Source organism: Theropithecus gelada, chromosome 8 (assembly GCF_003255815.1).
Source record: "Theropithecus gelada isolate Dixy chromosome 8, Tgel_1.0, whole genome shotgun sequence".
Lineage (NCBI taxonomy): Eukaryota > Metazoa > Chordata > Mammalia > Primates > Cercopithecidae > Theropithecus > Theropithecus gelada.
In genome coordinates, this window is record NC_037676.1 from 18,763,558 (window position 1) to 18,773,466 (window position 9,909).

At 45.2% G+C, this 9,909-nt stretch overlaps 1 pseudogene; it reads left to right on the plus strand.

Annotated features, from left to right (window-relative positions):
- The first annotated feature begins 6,468 nt into the window (after nt 1-6,468).
- On the plus strand, nt 6,469-6,564 carry LOC112630942 (annotated as a pseudogene).
- The last annotated feature ends 3,345 nt before the right edge of the window (nt 6,565-9,909 follow it).

Consider the following 9,909-nt stretch of genomic DNA (forward strand, 5'->3'; position numbering starts at 1 on the left):
CACACTCAGGCAAACCATGTGGTGTCCCCAGCTGCCCCTTCCTCCGTATGAAGCCCTGCAGTGGTAACAAGGAGCGGGTGACTGATGTTTGGAAACAATGAGAAATCGCTTCCAGTCACTAATGGGTCACAGAGCTTTGCATCCTGAGCTAGTGGCCAAACTCGTCCAGAAAACTTAGTAAATGTTTTTCAGACACGTGTGAAGGCGAGGAATTGTGGGAGCCTCCCTGAACAGTCTGCCGCATTTCTACTTAAGGGAAAAAAGCAAAGCATCTGACCGTGGCTCCCCCTGAGGCTGAGGCACACGTGAACAATGCCTCGGTCTCCTTTGTAGGAGCCTGAGGGACCCTAACCTAGAATCAAGCCCATGGCTGTTTGCTGTGGTTAGCAGGTACAAGTAGTGCACATGTGATATGCCACTGTTCTCTAAAGAATTTCATCTCCAAACTACTAGAGCATTTTCTAAATCTAACAGGTAACAGTGGTCACATAGCCCTTTATCCGCAGATGCAACTAGAAAATGGCTTGGCCAGGGTCACAAGGGAATGGCAGAACATGAGCTGGAACCTGGGTCTTTAAACCTGGGCTAGTGCTTTTCCCAAAGCATGATGTTAACATCCAACGGCCATTCCACGCATCAAAATGGCGTTCACAAATGTCAATCTTGCTAGAAACCAGGATTTTGTATTGTGGCTAAAGTTCCGTATCCTGGTGGACAGAATGGTAGCGTGAACGTAAACCAAAGGCCCTGACTTTGGACCTAAGAACTTCAGGGCCCACACTAAAAAGTTAAGCTTTTAGGGGAAGGTAAGATGGGAATGTGTGTACAGACAGTAGCCTCCAAATGCATCTAATTTCTTTTCTAAGCAGTCATATTCTTCATTTCCACAAGAGGGCAGCAGCCCCTGAATGGTGTCACAATGGCTGAACACTGAGTTCCAGAAACAGACACTTTAGGCTCAGGGACTGGCAATCAACAATTCTTTTGGAGCTGCATGTTAGTCTGGGGACTGTAAGGGAACATGCTCTGATAAAAGATAAACTGAAATTGGTGTAAGGAGCCCTGTACTGTGGAATCGGGAGGTCGGGGTAGAGAGATGGCAGGGAAGATCTGGTCCAGCCCTTTCCTGATAACTGAAGGGCTTTCTGAGCATCTGAAGCAGTGAGATCCAGCTTCTAGTGAAGGTGGGACAGTGTCAGGAGGCAGTCCACTCAGGGGTGGGCATCTCTGGTAGTTGGAATTGGAATAATCTTCCTAAACCAAGAAACTTGCCTCCCTCTAACTTCAGGGAGGGGTATCCTTGGGCTGTCCCCTAGGGCTCTCCCAGGTGTTGACCCTCTACCATTCTGAAGTTAATTGGCCACTTCTAAGTCTTCAGTCTAAATGTTTCTAGTTCCCTTAACCATCGCTCCCTTTATGAGTAAGGGAGTTACTCATCTCTTTGGTAACTGAACAGGTTTAGAAGTCAGATCTAGCCTCCTGACATAGTACTTTGGTTCTTGAGTCTGTGCTGTCCATAGAAAATCTCCAAAATCTAGAGCTCAGCTCTTAGAAATCAAGGCCTCTCCCAGACGGGAAGCTGGAGCTGGAGGCGAGCACTGACCATGGGCCTTGGGACCAACTCACAGAGGCCGGGACTCTCATTCAAGCTTAGGTTGCTGGAAACCTCAATATGCTCTGACCTAAGACATTCTATTCTCTGGTTCTACTATACTTTTCCACAGGATCTACTATTCAGTAGCACTCAAGTGTGGCCGTAGCACTAAGGAAACTTCATTAGTGGTTTACCTACTAGACGTTCATTGTTCATGTAAAACTTGGAAAGTACAGGTAAGCATGAAGAAGAGAGTTCCATAATCCTATGACTTTGAGGAAATTTAACATTTTATCATACAGAACCTTTCAGCAATCATGACTTTACCAGCTGCGGCTTTGCCCTTCTGTCTTGTTAAGCCAAAGCCCACGGCATTTCTGGCTGCTTTCTCCTTGTATATACCGTGTATATATAAGATAATGGGAATTGTGTCAAGAAGATATGTGTTTAAGGTGTAAACTTTCAGTGCATGCGATTACAAAACAGCCATGTGGTTTAATCTGAGGGGTCCATTGAAAAACAAAAGTAATTTCAATATAACAAAGTTCTATTGAATTCCTTAGATTACATGTGCCATGAGGGGAATTGTGGTCCTTTAGCAGTACTTCTCAAAAGCCCCTTTCTTCTTCTTTTTTTTTTTTTTTTTTAATGTCTCACTTTGTCACCCAGGCTGGAGTGCAGTGGTGTGATCTTGACTCGCTGCAGCCTGCAACCTCTGCCTCCTGGGCTCAAGCAATTCTCCTGCCTCAGCCTCCTGAGTACCTGGGATTACAGATGCACGCCACCACACCTGGCTAATTTCTGTATTTTTAGTAGAGACGAGGTTTCACCATTTTGGCCAGGCTGGTCTCGAACTCCTGACCTCAAGTGATCCACCCGCCTCGGTCTCCCAAAGTGTTGGGATTACAGGCGTGAGCCACTGCACGCGGCCAAAAGCCCCTTGCTTCTCATGGGTCTGCTGCTGTTTCCTTCAGCCACTTTGGTTTTCAGGGAGGGTTCAGGAAACCATCCTCCATTGTGCTTCTTTCTGGCCTTTGCTACCCCTGTTTCCCATCATGAGACCCCAGGAACTGAAGTGGTGAGGATGAATCCCATGGGACGATGAGGAATGAGACCAGGCTGAAGGTGTGAGACTCGGCAGAAGCCCTCCTCCACCTCCACCAAAAGGCAGGGGCGGAGTAAGGGCTGCAAGGTTTGAAGGTTTGTATGCACATTTCTGTGTTATCCAGAGAGGGGAGGAGACAGAGTGAGTGAGTGAGTGAGTTACTAGTTACTCTGTGTGTGTGTGTGTGTGTGTGTGTGTATTTAACAGCTTTACTGCAATATAATTCACATACCATCCAGTTCACCCATTGAAAGTGCCATTCAATGATTTTTAGTCACAGAAGTCACCGCGTGTGCAACTATCACAATCAATGTTATAACATTTCCATATTCTCTCCCCACCCCCAAAAGACTGTACTCATTAGAAGCTACTCTCCATTTCTCCCCAACCCTACCACTGATCTTTCTGTGTCTGGATTTGCCTGTTCTGGATTGTGTGTGTGTGTGTGTGTGTGAGAGAGATGGAGTCTCACTCTGTCGCCCAGGCTGGAGTGCAGTGGCATGATCTCAGCTGACTGCAACCTCTGCCTCCCAGGTTCAAGCGATTGTCATGTCTCAGCCTCTCGAGTAGCTGGGATTATAGGCATGCGCCACCACGCCTGGCTAATTTTTGTGTTTTTAGTAGAGATGGGGTTTCACCATGTTGGCCAGGCTGGTGTTGAACTCCTGACCTCAAGTGATCTGCCCTCCTCGACCTCCCAAAGTGCTGGAATTACAAGCGTGAGCCACCGGCCTGGCCTGTTCTGGATATTTCTTATAAATGGAATCATACAGTGCTTCTTTCAGTTAGCACAGTGTTTCTCAGTTTCATCTAGGTCACGACACATAATCAGGCTTCATTTCTTTTTATTAGCAAATAATATTTCATTAGATGAATATACTACTTTGTGTGTATCTATTCATTGGTGGACAGACATTTGAGTGGTTTCTGCTTTTGGGCCATTAATGCTGCTGTCAACATTCATGTATCAGTTTTTGTGTGGATGTATGTTTCATTCCTCTTGAGTATATCCCTAGGAGTGGAATGGCTGGGTCATATGATAGCTCCATGTTTGACCGCTTGAAGAACTACCAAACGACTGACCAAAGTGGCTCCCGCATTTTATATTTTCATTGGCAGTGTGCGGGGGCGGGGTTTTTATAATGCCCAATCATCAGGTTTGTTGAGGAAGCAAGTAACTTCTAGCTTATTTACTGAGCTTTTAAAGATATACTTAATGTTGTTTCTTAAGAAAAACCAGGTCTTTATTTACTATGAGACTCCAAGTGCTTTAATATAGTTGAAACTAAAGAAACATAAATTTTACATTCTGCCTCTTAATTGCATGGGAAACTGCACTTATTAAGTGTTCAGTTTTATGACTATATAACACTTTATCATAAATATACCCTTATTTTCTCTGTTGTTTAACATTTAGCATGTTTTCAACTTTTGCTTACACTGTGATGGATTTGTTGGTACATAAATATTCATCTGTGTTCTGGGATATTTAAGAGACTTCCAAAAGTATAGGACAAAGAATATGAACAGTACCAAAGCTCATGACTTATATTGGCTCCACCGCTCTAAAGATGTATGACAGCCTTTGGTCTCACCATGATTTCGTTGTAGCCTCTCTAGCACTGGGTGTTCATTCTTGTTAAAACACTAAAACCAAAAATGCCTTAATTTTAAGAAAATTTTCTTTTAGAGTAACATACATAGAAAACTGCACAGATCATTACTGTGATAGTTTGACGCATTTCCACAAAATAGACACACCTGTGTAACAAGACCCAAGTTACTGGACAGGACATTTCCAGCCTCTCAGAGGTCCCCATCCTGTCCCCTTTCAGTGACTAACCATCTCCCCTTTCTCTCCAGAAACCACTATCCTGACTTGTAATAGGGGGAAAAAATCCTTGCTAATTTAATACATTAAAAAATATACTGTATTAAAGTAAACCAAGTTATCACAGAATTCCAACATTTTTAAGCCATCTGTATTTCTTGTGGAAATCCAGGGCCTAGCCATGTACTTTGCAAAGCTAGGTTTCTTCCTTTTAAGGTCCCCAGATGGGTGGAGGACAGGGAGCCCACGTGATTCCTACAATCCAGGAAATCTAAATCTGGCCTGCGGCCAGTGTGCCATGGCTGTGCCCAGGATCCCTCTTGGGCAGCACATGGGACCTCTTTCTTGCCATATTCTCTAGGTAATGATGGGCTTTTTCCTGTCCCTCCTATATCAACAAATCAAACTCCAGGGGATGCCAATCCAAGACACAGAGCCAGCAGCAGAGCTTTTACACGATGAATGGACCGTTTCACTCAAGGCAGGACACTGCTGAACTCACTGCTCCGCTCCTGATCAATTTTTCTGAGGTGGTGAGCTCCCTTTCTAGAACAGGATAGAATAAATACCTTAGAGGGCCATGGCTCTTTCCCCTACAGACCTGTGCAGAAGTCTGGAATGGGAAGCTCTGGCTTCCCAGCTTAAGGACAAGAGGATCTTTTTCTTCCAGACCTGGCACTTTTCCCCAGCTCTGCCTCATGGACTCTTTCCCTGGTCTTCCCGTTGCTTTGAAAAATACAAATACCAACGTACAGGAAGTAACATTAACACAAATTCAAGCAATTGGAGCTCTCTGGGGAGGTATTTAGTACTCTGCTGCTGCCATGTAAAAAGAAGGAATAAGGAATAGAGTTTTCCTCAAGAGCCCAGGAGAGATTCCAAGTGCATGGCTGTTGTCAGCACAAACCCCCATGCCCATCTCAACCCACTGTCCTCTAATATTGAAGATAGGGCAGGGGGAACATTACCGCCCGCTACCTGAGGTTCGGGGAGGCCAAGTAACTGACCCAGATTTAGTGGAACAACTGGGATTGGAACTCGAGGATGCTGAAATCTGGTGGAGATTCCTTGTGTTACTCTGTGTTCCTGCTGTGCAGAAAGGTCCTCGGATTGTGGTCGCCTAAGATGGAAAATCATGGGCTTTGGAAAACAGCAGATCCAAGATGAATTCTATGTTCTACTGTTACATTATGAGAATTAAAGTTGTTTACTATCTCTGACCCTATTTATCATATAAATGGGGACAATGAACTGTTAAAGATTAAGTGAAAATGCTACAAAATAGCTACCAGAGTATCTGGGTTTGAATCCTGGCTTTGCCTTTTTCTAATTAATTGCATGACAAATGGCAGAAACGTCATACAGTAGAAAAGAGAGATGAGAGGTCCTCTAGGTGAGTGGGGAACTGTTTAATCTCATGGCTTCCATTTCTACATCTCTAATAATATACCTTAAAAAAAAAAAAAAAGCTTAGGGGCCAGGTACAGTGGCTCACACCTATAATCCCAGCACTCTGGGAGGCCAAGGCGGGAGAATGACTTGAGGCCAGGAGTTTGAGACCAGCCTGGGCAACATAACAAAACGCTGTCTGTACAAAAATAAAAATGAAAATTAGTCAAGCCTGGTGGCATGTATCTGTGGTTCTAGCTACTCAGAAGGCTGAGTCAGGAGGATCTTTTGAGCCTAGCAGTTCAAGGCAGCAGTGAGCTATGATCATGCCACTGCACTCTAACGTTGGCAACAGAGCTAGACCCTGTCTCTGAAAGAAAAGGAAAAACAAGCTTTATATTTTTATGATAAAATGAATTCACAGTTTTGAGAGATTTAAGGCCCATTCCTCAATGACTATGTCATTTAGCCTTAATTTCCTTACCTGTAAAGCAATCTGTGCAGGGATTATCTCTGTATCACCAGGTGATTGTAGACATCCAAAGTAGGTGCTCACTTCGGCAGCAGTATACTAAAATTGGAACGATACAGAGAAGATTAGCATGGCCCCTGCACAAGGATGACATGCTTTTAAAATATTTTTTTAAAGAAGAAAGAAAAAAAAAATCAAAAGTAGATGCAAACTATTTTACGATCTCATGATCCCAAAACAAAGGGAAAAGAGTAAGATTCCTTGTCTCCTAGAAGAATTAGTGATCTTAAGTTGCCATGAGTGTCTAGAGGAAGCTAATGTTTTATTGTGTCTCTTATGTGGCTGATGAGAGACATTCTATTTTATTAATGATGGTACTGAAGCCAGATGTTCAGTAACTTGCCCAAGTTCACAAAGGTAGTGTGTGACCAGCCTGGCTTTAACTCATGGCTGCTTCTCCAAAGACCATGGTTTTTTGTTTGTTTTGTCTTTGTATTGTAGGGTAAGAAGGTTATGACCAGGCCCTTAAGTGTTATCAGAGAAATAAGGTCAATGGCTATAAAAGTGGGTATGCAAAATTTCTTAGTGGGATGGCTAACCTTAGGGATCCCAGAATTGTATTCCTAAGTAAAACTATTTCAGGAAAGACAGGCTTGGGCCTGGCACCCTTTTCATAAGAGCAAAATAAAATACCAAACTCTACTGACCTTGTACTATCTTCTCTCCACGTCAACCACCACGACTCCCAACCATATGAAAAGAGAGGCCCCCAGAAAGCTGCCCTGAGGGCGGTCGGCATGGCAGCTGGAAGCTCTGATGCACCCACTAACCCAGAGGACCTCTCATTTCTGCTATGTGACACCCATCAACGAGCAGGTCTCAGAGGACGGGGATGGGTAGTTACTAGAGAGCTCTTATAGCCTGAGGACAAGACAAGATCCTCGTGGCTCCTGAGGGACCCAGGAAGGCACAAGGAGCAGGTGTCAGCTTCAGAAGCCTTTCCCCTGCAGGTCCCCGAGTCTTGGTGGCACAGCCCTGTCCCGTCAAGGAGCAGGTGCCCTTCCCCAAGGAGAAGCTCCAGGGAAGGCAGCCCTGGGCATCACCCCCAGGCAGCAGCTGCTCATGCCCGAGAGAGGGAGCCCACCCTCCCCAGCTCTGGCTGCGCCCTCAGACCCCAAGGCCCAGCCACCACAGCTCAGTTTGGTCATTGACGATGCCTAGAGATTGTGTCACCAGTCCTTCCAGAGCAAGAATTACTTCTCAGCTCAGTGCCCAAAAAAAGGAGAGCGGGCTTGAATCCTAATTCCTAGATAGGTGATTGACCACCTCATGGCATCCCCAGGAAGTGCTAATTTTTTAACAGATTTCAAGAAAGGACCAGATATGTCCTTCTCAAGCTGTTCTCTCTTCTTCTCTTCCTCTTTCTCCCCCTCCCACTTCCTTTTCCCAAATCTGAACACTCGGGTGCTCAGAATGACAGAGACAGCTGTGCTGCCCTTTGGGTTGGCCGGGGCAGCCTGGTTTTCTTTTGCTATTTGGAGGACATAGGGGAGGAAGGCATATTGTAATCAAGCAGCAGCAACAGCTTCTACTCTAGAGATTTTTGGACCCAGAGAGGACTGACTCTCCCCTCCTCTTTTTTTCTTCTTTTGAGACAGAGTCTCCCTCTGTTGCCCAGGCCCAGGCTGGAGTGCAGTGGCACGATCTTGGCTCACTGCAACCTCTCCCTCCCGGGTTCAAGTGATTCTTCTGCCTCAGCCTCCTGAGTAGCTGGGATTACAGGCGTGTGCCATTACGCCCGGCTAATTTTTACATTTTTAGTAGAGACGGGACTTCACCATGTTAGCCAGGCTGGTCTTGAACCCCTGACCTCAAGTGATCTGCCCACCTCAGCCTCCCGAAGTGCTGGGATTACAGGCATGAGCCACCGTGCCCGGCCTGACTCTTTTCTGAAGGCTGCCCTGGGATTGACCTGGCCCTGAACAGAGAGATGCCCAGCAGCAGCAGCACCATCATGGACCCCAGCGTAAAGCCCTCATAGTTTCAGGTCTATGTCAGTTGGTATATGTGCGGAAACTTAGAGTGGCCATAGGCGCAGGTATCCATGTGTCTGAAGAGGCAGCAGTACTTTTAATCCTGTTACAGAAGTAAAATTAAAAGAAAAACACGGCCGGGCGTGGTGGCTCAAGCCTGTAATCCCAGCACTTTGGGAGGCCGAGACGGACGGATCACGAGGTCAGGAGATCGAGACCATCCTGGAGAACACGGTGAAACCCCGTCTCTACTAAAAAATACAAAAAAACTAGCCGGGCGAGGTGGCGGGCGCCTGTAGTCCTAGCTACTCCGGAGGCTGAGGCAGGAGAATGGCGGGAACCCGGGAGGCGGAGCTTGCAGTGAGCTGAGATCCGGCCACAGCACTCCAGCCTGGGTGACAGAGCAAGACTCCGTCTCAAAAAAAAAAAAAAAAAAAATAAAAAAAAAAATAAAACCACAAGAAGATATCATCTCACACCTGTCTTAATGGTTTCATTGAAGAGCTGAATGATAACACGTGGTTGACAAAGTTGTGCAGAAAAAGGAACACTTGCACACTGTTGGTGGAAAATGTAAATTAGCACAATCATTATGTGAGTAATATGGAGATTCCTCAAAAAACTAAAAATAGAATTACCATATGATCCAGCAATCCCACTTCTGGGTATTTGCCCAAAAAGTTTTGAATCAGTTTGTCAAAGAGATATTTGTACTCCCATGTTCACTGCTGTACTAGTCACAATAGCCAAATTATGGAATCAACACAAATGTCCATCAGTCAATGAATGGATAAAGAATGGATAAATGAAATACTATTCAGTCTTAAAAAAAAAAGACAATTCTGTCATTTGGGGCAACATGAATGGAATTGGAGAACGTTATGCTAAGCAAAATAAGTCAGGTACAGAAAGACAAATACTGTATGTTCTCACTTATCTATGGAATCTAAAATAGTTGAACTCATAGAAGCAGAGTTTGGAGTGGTGGTCACAGAGGCTGAGGGGCAGGGAAAATGAGGAAATGTTGGCCACAAGGTACAGAATCCCAATTAGACAGGAAGAATATCTTTTCCTCCTTTTTGAGTTCTACTGCATAATGTGGTGAATATAGTTAAAAATACAAGCTGGGAGCAGTGGCTCATGCCCGTAATCCCAGCACTTTGGGAGGCCGAGGCAGGTGGATCACCTGAGGTCAGGAGTTTGAGACCAGCCTGGCCAACATGGTGAAACCCCTTCTCTACTAAAAATACAAAAATTAGCCGGATGTGGTGGCGTGAGCCTGTACAGCTATTCTGGAGGCTGAGGCAGGATAATCTGGGACTTGAACCTGGGAGGCGGAGGTTGCAGTGAGCCGAGATCGCACCACTGCACTTCAGCCTGGGTGACAGAGCAAGAGTCTGTCTCAAAAAACATAAAAAATAAAATAGAGTACTGTGCATTTCAAAAGCAATTTCAAATGTCCTCACTAGAAAAAAATTTAAATAT